Raw genomic sequence first — 16,238 nt, 5'->3', positions numbered from 1 at the left:
GGGTTCTATATAGAACCTTTTCTTCTAAGAGTAAAATAGTATTTTCTTGTTTATCCTACTTTAACAATCTTCACAATCGTTTTTTTTTTTTTTTTTTTTACAGCGCAATGGTACAAGATACTAAGTTAAATATGTTTGAACTGTTTAACTTTGTAAACAACAAAGTCCAAGAGTATGTTTAATGGTAAACTTTTGGAAACCTGCCGGCAACTACAAATGTGACCAGCTTGAACATCCATCAAAATTTGTGTATGATTATGCAATAAAACCACAAGATGCTCTAATGTGGATGTGGACCTTTTCTTACAGCTTGAAACAATAGTGCATTTGCAAACTGGTCTGAAACTAGTCCAGATTGTTTGGTGCACATTTATGCTTTGCGTCCAAAGTACTCAAAGTGATGCCAAATTCACAGCTCACTCTGAATGCGCCTGAATACACGGATGCATCTGACAAACACTTTTATTCAAAGCATCTTTAAGTGCATTCAAAATACAACCTGAATTCCAAAAATGTTGGGACGTTTTTTAAATTTGAATAAAATGAAAACTAAAAGACTTACAAATCACATGAGCCAATATTTTATTCACAATAGAACAAATGTTTAAACAGAGAAATTTTACACTTTTATCCACTAAATGAGCTCATTTCAAATTGATGCCTGCAGGTCTCAAAAGGTCACAATCCGCCGTGCCATCTGCAGATGCCAACTAAAGTTCTATCATGCAAAAAGGAAGCCATATGTGAATATGGTCCAGAAGCGCCGTCATGTCCTGTGGGCCAAGGCTCATTTAAAATAGACTGTTTCAAAGTGGAAAAGTGTTCTGTGGTCAGATGAGTCCAAATTTGACATTTTTGTTGGAAATCACTGACGCTGTGTCCTCCAGGCTAAAGAGGAGGGAGACCTTCCAGCGTTCAGTTCAAAAACCAGCATCTCTGATGGTATGGGGGTCCATAAGTGCATACGGTATGGGCAGCTTGCATGTTTTGGAAAGCACTATGAATGCTGAAAGGTATGCAAAGGTTTTAGAGCAACATATGTTCCCCTCCAGACGACGTCTATTTCAGGGAAGGCCTTGTGTATTCAGCATGACAATGCAAAACCACATACTGCAGCTATTACAACAGCATGGCTTCGTCGTAGAAGAGTCCGGGTGCTGAATTGGCCTGCCTGCAGTCCAGATCTTTCACCTATAGAGAAAAATACGCCAATGACGACCACAAACTCTTCAGCAGCTAGAAACCTATATCAGGCAAGAATGGGACCAAATTCCAACACCAAAACTCCAGAAACTCATAACCTCAATGCCTAGACATCTTCACACTGTTCTGAAAAGAAGAGGAGATGCTACACCATGGTAAACATGCCTCCGTCCCAACTATTTTGAGACCTGTAGCAGATGTCAAATTTGAAATGAGCTCATTTTGTGCATAAAATTGTAAAATTTCTCAGTGTAAACATTTGTTATGTTATCTATGTTGAATAAAATATTGGCTCATGTGATTTGAAAGTCTTTTAGTTTTCATTTTATTCAAATTTAAAAAACATCCCAACATTTCCGGAATTCAGGTTGTACACATTTAATCAGTTCTACAGTACAAAACATCCTGGCTAAGATGGTAAGAGCATGACTGACGTGTTTAACTATGCACAGTATCAAAGCAACTGTAAAAGATACAAGCCCAAAAACAACAACTGAACAGCACCAAATCTCAAGAGATTGCATTGAGACACCTGATATCCCAAATACCACACAATTCAACAGAAACAAAAGCATTTCAGACCATATGTACCTTTAGATTCAAAGGGTTTTGTGACACTCTTTGTTATCTTTTGAACCGTTTTAGGTAAATGGTCGACTTTAGACATTCTACTAACTACCAGTAACTTTGCAGCTACATATCAACTGGCAGTCATTAGAGTATTAGTAGACTGTCTGATTAATATCTGCGATTACTGTATTTTGATACTCCTCAACAGAAAATATCTTTGCAACTACATGTCAACAAACCACGCTTTCACCGCAGGAACTTTCCCAGGAATTAGGGACTTTGGGATGGTGTTCGGTGTGTTTCGACTGCTGGAACCAGGGTCTAAATGAAGTTCCGGGTAAAAATTTCCCCCTTCAGAAAGTCCCTGCTCACGAGGTAGTACTTTTTCAAAGTTCAGGAACTTTCAGGGGTGGGACTTGGGTGCTGAACATGCTGATTGGTTCATGCAGCATTTTATTTCAGCCACCATTTTAAAAATCTGTAGGGGTGATTACAGTATGAGTTGTTTGCTAATCAAATCAATAATGAAGTTTTAAAACTACGACCGTTGGACCGAAAACGAGGTTCAGGCTTTATTAAGCTTATATGCGGAGGACGAAATCCAGCAGGAAATGGAAAGACACACGCAGTCCTACATCGTCACCAGACTACTATTCACGGTACTTTAGACCGCGATGGAAACGCAGACAGCAACAGGTCTTTGGGGAAAAAGTTCCTGGAACAAATTGTTCCAGGTAATTTCAGTGGAAACAAGGCTTTATTCTACTAACCTACTGTTTACTACAGTCTACTAATACTCCAATGAGAGTTAGTTGACATGTAGTTGCAAAGTATAGTTATTAGAATATCAAAGTTGACCATTGAAATAAAGTGTAACCCTGTTTTGGAAATGTAAAGCAACTCTTTTTGTGTTTAGAACTGCAGCTGCTGTTATAATCAATAAGTCAATGAAAAAGCGAACTGAAATGCAGTTTTCAACATATTTTACTACATTAAATGATCATTACTATATTCAACAATGCTGTTCACATTCACACCTATGACTGCAGACACTTGATACAGTATGGCAAATCTCAAGAGACGTGATCCACTTTCATCAGAATGACCCAGATTACAGATATGCTTATATCACTGCAGACGTCACAGTCCTTCATTCAACTGTTCAGAAGCAACACAGTGTGCTCCCTTCATCCAGCGATGGAAACACACGGAGAATGAATGAGAGAGCAAAATGGAAAGCAGGAAAACAGTGAATAAACAGATGGACATTTGGCTCCAGGCGCAAAAAAAAAACGCCAAATGTTTTCTTTGTTTGATGGGAGATTCTCAACTGCAAGTTCGTAATCAGTAATCATTAAACCAAGAACATTCTTAAACCAAGAAAAAGTAAGAAAATTAGAGCTATTATAGCTATTTGCCAAACACACCATGCCAATCTGCCACATTCACAGCCTATTTACACATGGATAAACTGTGCAAAATCTCCCAAACTCTAGAGCAACACTGGTTGATGACTCAGGAGAGTTTTATAGTCCCATTACAGTCAGTCTCAGCTTAAACCATGGCAGAACTAGAGGCTATGATGGTACCAGCCAAAATTACCAACAAGATCATCAAGTTCATCCAATCAGCAGCGACGCACTGCATGTCCTTAGCTTAAGACGATTCCTTTTCTAGGCATGACAGTGGTGACGCTCTGAAGCGAGTGTTTACAAACACTCTAATTGTAGACATCATGGAAGTCAAAGATCAAATATAGCAATAATCTCATCGAGAATTGAGCCTCCTTAACTCCTGAGACTAAAACGGATACTGCTGATCAATGATGGATTATCAATTGATCCTGATAAAAGTGACCTTTCTTTTTTAAATGACAGCATCAGAGGAAATCATGCCTTTAGTACCACACAAACATTTATTTAATGGTCACTATTACTGTCGTTCATAGTAGTGTTAGTGATCTACACAAACCTCCAAGTTGTTCTGCAGTATTTGTATTTCACACATTATCTGAGGAATCATTCATCTCTCTTGTTGAGGTGCCGTTACTTTACTAAGCGATCAGACACACAATTTTCACCTACTACATGATAAAACAGGTGAAAAATCCCTGAGGGGACCGGAGACGTATTTTTTACATAGCTGAAGAAAAAAAACACACATTAAAAACGAAAATAAAATAAAATAAAATAGAAAAATAAAACAGAATAGAAAAATAATAAAACCGAATATAACAAAATAAGATAAAATAACACAAAACAGAAAACAATAACATAATAAAATAATTATAAATAATAAAATAAAATAAAAGACAGAATAAATAAATAACAAAGAACAACAAAATTAAAATAAAATAAAAAATAAAACTGAATAAAATTCACAAAATAAAAATAATAAAATAAAAAGTTAAAAATAATAAAATAAAATAAAAAGCCAAATACAGAAATAATAACGGAATAAAATAAAGTATACAATAAAATTGAATAAAATTCACAAAAAAATAAAATTAAATAGTTAAAATTAATTAAATGAAATAAAATAAATAAAATAAATAATAACAAAATATAAAATAAAACTGAACAAAATTCACAAAATAAAAATAGTAGAATAAAATACTTATAAAATAAAATAGTAAAATAAAATAAAATAAAATAAAATAAAATAACAACCTGCACTAACAGCTTGTAATCACCCAGCAATGCTGCGGTGGATCTGATCCGACCCTCAAGCACTTGAGTTCACCAACCAGACTCGGTCAGATGACACAGCTTAGGGTTTTTTATTGTAATTAACAAAGAACAGACAACAACTCCACCTGAACATCACCCCATCCACCGGAGAGAGACGGTGCAAATGAGAAAAGCTGATGCACAGGTGCTCAATATAGAAACAAACCTTTTTTTACCCTTCACACATAAGGACTTATATCAATTGTTTCCTTTCCAGGAACAACATAGTTGGAGTTTGCAAAAACTAAGAACGTTCTTTTCAACCTTTTACAACAGATGCACAAAGGATGAAATGAGCATGTCAGGTGGACATTAACAGGTACCGTGAATCACGGTCTCTATGGTAATAAATGGCCACATACTCTATTTATATCTGTTAAGCTCTCTCTCGTTCTGATCTTTAAGCGGCCTACGGTAGCTATGTTTTACACCGGCTGACTGTGCAAGAGACGGAGGCAGAAAGAGTCACTCCAATCCTTTTATCCAACGCGGATGTCAAGCAATTAGAAGGCCCAAAGTCTGGCAAAGTAAATAAGCCAAGTGTAAACGTCTACAACACATGATAGCCTTCAAAATGACATCAATGACGTCAACATTAAATGCCAAAATATCTTGTTGAAGTTGCTTTAGAAGTTTTTATGTATTCGAGTAAGAACAAAATATCTCATTCTAGATGGTTGCGAAGTTTCATCGGAAATGAAGACTAGCTCAATGCAACTAGTCACAAATGTTACCTAACGTCAGTTTAGAAAAGGTTGTTCTGGCTGAAAGCATTAAAATGGCAAAATATCTCATTCTAGTTGATTATGAAGTTCTGGAACAGCAATTTCATATCTACTGAAGAAAGAAATAAGGACTAACTCAATAAACCTAATCCCGTCATATCCTTCAAAATGCACTTCTTGCATTTTACCTCAAGATGAATCACTGTAATCCTCATTAAAATGACAAAATACCTCATTCTAGCTGATGTTGATTTTCTGGACCTTCACATTCAAATGAAAACCAGGGTATATTCAACATTAAAACAACAACATATCTTCTACCTAAGATGTTCAACTGAACTAAAAACGAGAGTTAGCTCATCACAACCTTCAAAAAGTCACTTAAAATCAGTTTATACACACTATGCTGGATCTATATTAACATTAAAACACTAATAACCCAATTCCAAGTAGTTTACACCAACATCCACGGGTATCACAAGCCAGAGAGCGTGAATCCAGGGTGCCGAGCCTCACGCAGAGCACTTACCCCGCGGACGGGAGCTCGACCCCGGCTCCATGCTGATGATGGAGAGAGAGGGTGAGATGGGGTCTGCCGAGGGTCCCTGGAGAGACGCGCTCAATGGGGGTCTCCGGTGTCCCCTGCTGCCTGAGGTACAGACGCCGCTAAACTATAGTGTGCTCTGATGATCAGAGCCTGTGACGGTGCCAATAAAACACAGAGACATCAGTCCCTGAGCGCCTGATCCCTGATCTAAACCACTCACCCAGACACGGGGGAGGAGCGGAGAGACGGAGAGAGAGAGTGAGGGATAAAGAGAAAGGTAGGAAAGTGATTGATGGAGACAGAGACTGAGAGAGAGACGGCATTCCATCACAATACAGCTACAGGTCAGAATGACTGTAAACGCATCCGAAAAACAATTTCTAAACAATTTCACTTTCTAGAAGGCATATTCGATAAAACAGAGTGAGAAAAATGACACACGCTGGTACTGTGTTGGGTTACAACTCGATGACCGTAATTTATCATACTAAAGTAACAAAAATGTCTCTAAAAATAAAAAAAATGATGTGAACGAATGAATAATAGTTACAATAATAAAACAATAATATTATATAATTTTATTATTAATCTCATATAAATAAAAAAGTAATAATAATAACAACAATATCATATAATTCTAATATATTATTATTAACAAAACAACAATAATAGTAACAATAATGAAAAAACAATAAGTCAATTTTATTAATAATATTAATAAAATAATAATAATTACTATTATTATAGCTAATAATATTAGCTATATAATTTTATTAAAATAACAATATGATGTGAATGAATGAATAAACTTTTTAAACAAAATAATTCATTATATATTACATTAAACAAATTATTAAATGCATTAAAACATTTATTTATTTATTAATGAAAATTGTTGATGCATAGCATGCTCATAATCTTTTATTTAAATCAACATTAAGATTTTAGGTTAAAATGTTTCATAAAGTTTTTGAAGTTTTTCATTATTTTAGCCATCTTTTTGCCTTATAAACTTCATTTTAAATGGTTTTAATACGTGCATATTAAATGCATATTCATAAATGCATATTTATATAAAAAATATATATATTATATAAAATACCATACATAAAATAGCTATATATATATATATATATATATATTAAAAAAATAGATAAAAAATGATGAAAAACTTATTTTCATGAAAATTTATGTCTGTAATATTGCATTTTTATTTTTTTTATTTTTTTTTTAAAAAAGTAATAAGGCACTTGAGGTGGAGTTATATTGTGAATATAGAGTGTGTGTCCATGAACATCCTTTAGCAGTGACCACAGTCAAAATACAGCACAGTTTCTCGTATCTTACTGCTTTATTGCAGGAACTGACATTATGACTCCATATTAATTGCTGGTCGTCTAGTGGCTCTTCATCAGCATGTGAACTGGGCAGTAATCACTTAACCAGATTAACCAAATCCTGTCCTTTTTATAAAACGTAGCAGGACCTGAGGAAAGGAGGCCCACGCAGGACAGAAACTTCCCATTTACGACACTGACCTAAAAATGAGGGAGGATGCAAGCTTTAGTGTACTTAGGAAATGGACACGAACCCCTGTTTAAATCCAAACAATGACAAAAAAAGTGAAATCTTCACAATGTGTGATTAAAAAGTCACTTAAATTTAAAATAAAACATTTTTCTGCGGGTTCGTCCTCGTTCGAGGTGGTCAAACACCAGCTCTCTCATGCTGTAAGCCATTAAAGCCTTCAGGTAAAAGGAGCGCTGCTTACGTAACAGAGCATGCTGGGATTGCGGGGGCCGTGAGCAGGGGGAGGGGTGTGCTGGGCGGGTTCAGCGATCACAGACAATCAAGACCAATTATCACACAAACCCCAGTGAGACTCCAGCTTTATGAGTGTGAACCGCTGCACTTCATCAAGCTTTGAAATTACATCTCAACACTGCATCAGTACAAAAATAATCACATCAAATCAGGATTGAAAACATGTTTGATTACATTTTTGAAAAATGATCACCAAAACTGCCAACAAAAAGAAATTCTGTCTATGTGTGTGGAAATAAATCCTCCTAAAGGGGTCATACTGATATAATAATAATAATTATTATTGTTATTAATATTATTGAATCTAATATCTATAAATAGATATAAATAATAGATAATTTTATCACTACTAAAATAATAATAACAACAAAAAATATTATTATTATTTGTAGAATATGAGCCCTTCAGGAGGATCAAGACAGATTTAAAGCCTGCGATTCTTTGAAAATAATCATGGCGAAACACATGCTGTAGTCTGAAGCTCAGTACTGAGGTTTCGATTTCTGTCTAACAGTCATTATTTCTGTCTGTCACAAGCTCTTCATATATCACACACTCACTTCCTCTGACCCTGAAGAAAATAAAGAACTGGGATGTTATTTCATACAACAACACAGTGTCCATTATAAGAACACAAATCACAAACAGGCCTATAAATAAATTCAGCAAATCATCAAAACCATAGAGATTAACAGCAATTCTACAGTATGCATTTTAACTGGCATCAAACCAAACTATAACTTAAATAGGGAGGGAGGCCTAAAGTGTGTGCAAAAAGACGTAACATCATTATCTCTATAAATATTTATTAACAAAAGCAAGGTTTCTCCAGCAGAGGGGGTCAGTAAGTCAATGAGGAATGATGGATGTGCTTTAAATCAGTCTCTCCTACTGTGTTACCTGAACATGGACTGTGTTCAGAATAGCATTAAACCATACTAATCATACTACTGCTGTAGTATATAGTATGTATAGCATGCACAGCATGCAGATTGTCTGTATGCATGATGATAAAATGTGCTTGACTTCACCTTCCGCTTCCGGTGTAATGAATGAACCGGAAGTGGTATCTTTTTCTAGACTAGAATATTTGATTAAAAATGCAAAACACCATTTAAATTGTCCATATAACAAGTATATATAAAAGTATACCTGAAGATATACACTCCTGCATAATTGTCTGTTCATTCACGATTGCTAATTGAGTTTCTCTACTCGACTCCAGCAGCTGTTTTTCCAGCCTGTGATTTCTGTGCGTCAGCCAGAGCTGTTAAAGTGAAGGAGCAATTACATCTTGATGCAATGGCAGCGGTGAATCAGCGCAGCGCAGCGCAGCGGGGAATAACAAGCACAGATTAAACCCACGTTTGAAAGGAGAGTGGCTACTGGTGGAGAGGACGAAATTACAAAGAACACAACGTGTTCCCTAAAAAGTGATTTAGCGAGTTGAGGTCTTGCTCTAGCTGTTTTCAGTGTCTAGATGTGACAGTCGGTTAACTTTACATGCATCACGGATACTCCTGTCAACAAAAACGCTTTCTGCACGAATGGATACTACAGATTAGATTACAGCAGACGTGACACAGCAGGACTAAGTGGCGTTTTGCATGAAGGTCTGTTCCAAAACAAACGTTAGAGAAACCTGTTCTGATTAGGGTTGGGAATCATTCAGGAATCAGATACTTGTTATAAAACTAAAATTTTGATTCCTCTTATCGATTCCTTTGTGTACATTTTGATATGACTTTAAACCACTGAAGCGCAAGAAGACAAAACGTGCGCACAGAAAGCCGCCTCTCATACTTAAAGGGTTAGTTCACCTAAAAATGAAAATAATGTCATTTATTACTCACCCTCATGTCATTCTACACCCGTAAATAAAGACTTTTCAACCATATCTATATGGGCTGATTTCAAAACACTGCTTCATGTGAATTAGTGATTCGGATCTCCTATCAAACGGCTGAACTGCTGAAACCACGTGACTTTGGCGCTCCGAATCACTGATTTGATTCGTAAAGCTCCGAAGCAGTGTTTTGAAATCGGCCCAGATAGATATTGTTGAAATTTTTTTTTTGCCGCACAAAAAGTATTCTTGTCGCTTTATAATATTAAGATAGAACCACTGAACTCACATGAACTGTTTTAAATATGTTTTTAGTACCTTTATGGATCTTGAAAGTTTGAATGGCTTTGCTCTCAATTGCCTCACTGAGCCATCTGATTTCATCAACAATATCTTAATTTGTGTTTGGAAGATGAACGAAGGTCTTACGGGTGTAGAGCGACATGAGGGTGAGTAATAAATGACAGTATTTTCATTTTTGGGTGAACTAACCCTTTAATGTGTGATACTGAACTGATACCGAGTTCCCTTCCACGTCTTTTTGAACTTGAATCGACAAATACACACAAAAATATGTCAAAATATCCTTGTCAACACAGTTGGTTATGTCTTAAGTGAATGCAAACAGTTGACAAAAACGCATGTGTGTCGGTAGCCTATATTGGATCCGTGCAGCTCGTAAAGTGACAGCAGCCTAATATTCCTGCTGCCGTCTCTAACATTAATCAAACAAAAGACAAAGAGAAAATTCCCTCGCTGTTTTTGACTGAATAACCTTTGTAAGTATATTTGAAGAATTTGGTTCCAAAACGCGATATTTTCAAAAAAATTGAGTTTCCGCCAAAATCAGTATTGTATCTGGTCGGTGTTGAAAAGTCATTTATTAATTTTGTGCAAAATGCGATATCCGTCGTGTTATTCTGCCATGTTTTCTCCCTTTCTTTCCAAAACGCGACAAACGGCAGTCTCCCTTCTCTGCAGAATGCGATATATCCGCTCAACCAATCACAGCGCACCATGCCACGCACTGTAAACAGTAATGGCGGCGCTCTGAATTCACCCGGCATCCTAGTTTTCCTTATCTGCTTTGTACTTTGTGATCAACAAAAACAGAAAAATTAATAATTTTGACGGCATTGATGAACCTGTGGTGGTTTCTGCGGTGGGGAAGAAACACAAGTCATCGAAATCTAATCATTTACGTGAGGAGATTAAGAAGACGAGGCACTCGAGTTGGGAGGATGAAAAATGCTGGCTGTTGCTTGTTCCACGACAGCATCAAACTTCTGTCACGGTCCGCAAAACTGAATCATGAACAGTTTTTAAAAGCCGTTTTTAATACCAATGTACTCTGTAAATGTGTTTATTTTAACCGTGCAGAGGCGCCAGATACTCTTTAATCAGTAATGACAAACGGAAACATAATTCATTTATAACATTAACAAGATGACTCATTGAATTCATTTTGGGAGCGACAGCTGAATGTATTTTTAGTCAAATGCCTGTATATAAGATTAGTATCGGCAAAGTTCAGAGGCTGTCATATATGTGAATCAACTTACTTTGTTGTGTATTTTCAATATGATTTCAATTTCAATTTTCGGCGCAAGAAATCACAGGGAAAGAGGTATGAGCTTCGATTCATTCAAGTTGCCGGATCTTGCTAGGAAAAAAAAACAGCAAACAAGAACACCCCGTAATAAACTGAGATAAATCCAAATGCTTTATATTGAAAACAAGACAAAAAATATCACATCCCACACCTGCCTACTTTATTAACTGCATAAACTGGATCATTTTATGAGCCAAGCCCAAACAACAAAGCCCAAAAATGCTTGTAATATGAGCTTGGCTCATAAAGTGATCCAGTTTATGGAGTTAATACAGTGTGCAGGTGTGGGACATGATATTTTGGTCTTATTTTCAATATAAAGCATTATAATAAGTGGACATGGCAACATGTCAAGAGTGAGCCTTACAAACAGAAACAAAACACAACACCTCTGTAGATGGTGGTTTAGATAAAATGGCAGAACATAACGAATCTTTGGTCGCTTTAATATTAATTTGGTCAAAAATAGCGGATACAAACACGTGAGATATTGCTATGGTTACCAAGCTGTCAATCAGCGCAGTTTCGGGAGGGAGTAATGTTCCGTACACACACGGAACGATATGGTTTTTAACCATAAAAACATTTTCATCACTTGAAATAAACGTTAACTGAAATAAAATATAAAAAAAAAACCTTAAACTTATTTTTTTTTTATCCAGCTGCCAAAGCAAGTTAAAGCAGTTAAAGTAGTTGAGCCATTATCAGTCATTAAGTCATTATCTACACAACAAGCTACTCAAAAAGAGAAATGTCAGTGTTTGTCTAAACATAAAGCATTCTGAATTAACCTGCATGATGTGTTGATGTGCATGACATTCAGTGTGTCTTATCATTAGAGTTTATAAGGCTGATTGTGCAAATGCACATAACTTTAAGGTTACTTCAGGCCATTTGCTTCTTAGGAAGTTGCCAGCCTGTTGAAAAAAAGTCCTCCATGTTTGGCCATTGCTTTCTCAGACTTTTAGGCTGTAAAAATGAATGATCGCAAAGAAAGATCTTCAGAGGAATTAAAGCTGGGAAAGTGGCCGGTAAAGGATGTGGAGCCGGCAGGTCAGTGCTCAATGTGTCACACACAGGGAAACACACACAGGTTCTTATCGGCCACAGCACATGGTTAGCAGACCTCGGTCTGCCAGGAAACAGGAAGTGCAAGGTTCTGAATGACAACAAACCAGCAAGAAATGTGCGCAACAATCCTGACAGAAACTACCAATGCATTTTACTCAGGATGCACTAGTTATCACCTTGATATTACAGAAATGACTCACACAAAAATGAAATCTCTCGTTACTTATTTATCTTAATGTCATTCCAAATCCATATGTTGTTATTGTTTCCCGTGAAATGTTTTTCCTCAGTATTTTTGTCCTGTTTACAAATATCTAAACATTCTTAAATCAAGATCCATTTGCTAGAGAAGCAAAACGACCATCGTATTTTCTGAAAAATGTATCAAAATGAAGTGAGTTTTTGATTAAAAACAAGAAAATAATATTTGATAATGGGGTTGGAAAAATAGTCTTTTTTTTTTTTTACCTAATTGGCAGATATTTTTTCTTGTTTTAAGCATAACCTTAATTTTGAGTCAAGTAAATGTAATTTTGCTTCAAGTAAATGTATATTCATTCTAAAAAAAAAAAAAACTATAAAAAATAAAAATAGGGCACAATGTACTGTTAATATGAAGGAAGGAAAAATTGAATTACGCATTACATTATGTTGTGTTTTAGGGTTAAAGGAAATTTCCATAAACTTAACGGAAAATGTCCTGGCAGAAAATTACCAGAACTTTTTCCATTTTTCTACAGATTTTATTTCTTACAGTGTTGATTTATGAATGTTTAGATATTTGTACTGGAAAACAAGACAAAAATACTAAGTAAGAAATCATTTTCTGCAGTGAAAAAACACCAAAAATCATCATAAAAGCATTATAATTCAATCCATATGACTCAAAGTGCTATATTTCTATTCTAGTTTTATGTAAAGATGGAACAGGCTTAAATTTAAGTCATTATTCACAGCATGAGTTTGAAAATGCAGAGATCTGAGAGTTTTTCTAATAACCTAGCCTACATTTTGATCTGTTCCTCATATAAACCTGCTGTACAGCTTTAAAAGATATACAATTTTAAAAAATAACAATGAAATGACATGTGTGTGATTAAATAATATGAGAATTTTCACTTTTGTGTGAACTATCCCTTTAAGTAAAGCAGGCAGATATGTAAGGAACAATGGGGAATTATTAAGAAATCCAAAACATACAGTACAGCGGGTGCTGGTTTATCTGATGTACGAAATGTACGACAGTGAAGAGGAATGCACGGCGTCTGGGTTCGTTCTCTCATGCAAACGCAGCTGAAAGCAGTGATGTTGTGTAAAGAGGGTGTGGTGTGAACACTGACACAAACACACAGGAGGATTTCTACATCTGGTTGGCGTTACAGTCGCCAGTGGTCGAGGGGGAGAAAAATGACATGGAACATGACGTCATGGGAAGCCATGCTGGAAAACAAAAAATTACAAAACACATCCTAGAAAGTCCTTGCTGAATCATGAGGAAGGTCTGTAAGAGGCCTCGTACAACCAACAGACACTGAAAGAAATTAACCTCAGTGAATGTGCAGGAATATCCATGAACTTATTAATCAAATAAAACCAGGCCTTCGCTTGATTAATAACATTGCCTCTGCCACATTACAGTTCAAGTTCAAGCCACGCTGGTGCAATGGTATAAACTGATATCTTGTAACTTTTAAACCATGGTAGATAAATTTGCATGGAAATCAGTGGTGAGGACTGTTTTACATTATTTACATGTGAAATTGACAGAAGAACATGGAGTATTATGAAAATATTGAGTCCCATGTTTTTGGGTCATTGACGAATAAGGTTTTTAAAAATGTAAAAAAACACATAATGGAGATATAGTTCATTTTGAAGTTTTATTAAGTGTTAACAATGAGATTATGTGGGTTTTATTTATAATTAACACTGCTTTTGTCATTTTTTACAAGATGGACAAAATTTGTCCACAAAAAAGTCATTCGATTTAACAAAAATTTCGGTTTTACCGAATGACACTTTTTGGTTATACCGAATGACGATATTTTTTTAAAACAATGCTAACAGGCTGATATCTAGCGAGCAAAAGGTCAATCAAACATTTTATATTTAGTACAAGTTTTTAAAATATTACAACATTTTCCATGTTTTATAGCGGTTGTACCGAATGACCTGATGTTTCGGGACATGCGTATGAGAAAGTGAAAACATGAATTTTTCAAATAGTTAAGAGATTTAGTTACTTTGCTTCATGACCATGTGGTCCTTTGCAGGCGTCTGAATGATGTCACATCCTGTCACATGATACTGACCTCATGACTTGAACCAAAACGGTCCCTTTATATTGGTTACTCCAAATGAAATTCACTTCTCCGGACATTCTTTCTCATAACAAAGCAACGACTTCTACACTTAATTTTAATACTATTTTCCACTATGTTGATATATGATGTTATAAAATCATGCCAGAATAAAAAAATATATACATTTATTACATTTTAATATATTTTAATCACAAATGAACTGGTTGTAGTGACTTTGGATGGTTAAACCAAATGACATTTTGACACTTCAAAATCTTTAAAATACCTTTATATGTAGCAAAATATAATTAAAACCTTTTGGATTCAATAAAAGAGATCTAGTTGTACTACCTTACATACTTTGGATATCATATCTTGCTGTTTTATTATTATTAAGGACAAAAACAATGACCCGTCACGTCATTGACCCTTTAGGCACAATGTGGAAGTTTATTGTTTACAATTTCCCGTGCAACACAGCTTGTCCAATCAAAATTTAGAGGTCTGAACAACATACAGCATCCTCTGAGCTTGTTGTTCCTCAGTTTTCTTCCGTAATCAGTCTCAGTCTGACACAAACGATCATCTCTTCAGAAAGCAGAAATTCAGAGCGCACTCCCGTGGTTTCGTAACCGATCGTTGACACAGAAAGACGAAGCCTCCCTCATTACACACACCGTGCATTAGAACTGACCTTTAAAGATGAGTTCACACAACCATCAACCACTTCATATCCATATTATTCGACATAAATGAAATACTTCTAAAATCCTCCCTATGCATTAAACAAACACTGCCGTCTGTACTTCTGCATTTCTACAGCACCTAAAATGTGAGTTGTGCAAAAAAGTCCATGCAATAAAGAGGTTTTACAGGGTGGAATCATGAATCACAGCCTGAAATCATCATAAATTATATTTTAGGACCCACTAACAATGGTTATCATGGGCACAAGGTGCTGTGCTGTTTAAATACGCAATAGGATGTGGATGACTTTAATAATCATCTTGCTTGGCGCTGTCGAATCAGCAAAAAACTACATGGGAAATGTGATTCGAAAATCCCCTAAACCTGCTGATATCAGTTTCATAAAACATCACACATGCACATGCTTGCATTGTTTTCTTGCATTTAACGTTTAATAAAACGACTGGTCACCTCCTTAAGTTTATATAACTGTATTTATTCTCGCTGAGCTGAATGCTTTGAGTAGATAAAGTACATGCTGAGAGGGTTTACAGTTGTTATTCAATTTCAGGTTGCCTTTTTCATGGGTGGAGATCTGGAATAATTGGATACAGATGTCAGCCGCAGTGCTGTATCCTAGTAATATGTAATCAAGCAGAAACGCAGGGAGTGAGAGCGTCCTTATCTCTAAGGAGGCACTTGTGGTTACGACAAGGACTGGCGACTCTATATGGACACCGTGGCCCGTGACCTTCATCTGTAAAGTCCAAAATGAAATACAGACAAAGAACAGCTCCAGATATTATGGTGAATGTGAAGGGTGGAGTCTTAAACTCCCACCGGCGGGAACCAACAGGAAGCAAGCAACATGACAAATCAATAGCACTGACTGGAATCTGAGTCCGTGTTCATCTCACAGGAGAGACGGGGAAGAAAAACAGCCGTTGCACAACACAGAAAACTGCCCGCTTACATAACCCTTAATATGCATTCAGTTCCTCTACTGAGCCTGTAAAATTTGGGCCGTAATTGTAAGCCAGGGTAGCAATTAGCAGGAGAAAAGCCATCGGCTGGTGCACGACATGTAACAACAGTTCGTTTCTGGAGAGATTCATTAGAGA

At 36.0% G+C, this 16,238-nt stretch overlaps 1 protein-coding gene across 7 annotated transcripts in view; it reads right to left on the bottom strand.

Moving 5' to 3' along the window:
• Window positions 1-16,238, bottom strand: part of slc12a7b (solute carrier family 12 member 7b) — a 67,999-nt gene that overhangs the window by 34,201 nt on the left and 17,560 nt on the right. The window lies entirely within an intron of this gene.

Source organism: Ctenopharyngodon idella, chromosome 23 (genome assembly GCF_019924925.1).
Source record: "Ctenopharyngodon idella isolate HZGC_01 chromosome 23, HZGC01, whole genome shotgun sequence".
Taxonomy (NCBI): domain Eukaryota; kingdom Metazoa; phylum Chordata; class Actinopteri; order Cypriniformes; family Xenocyprididae; genus Ctenopharyngodon; species Ctenopharyngodon idella.
This window is presented reverse-complemented; position numbering and strand designations above follow the sequence as displayed.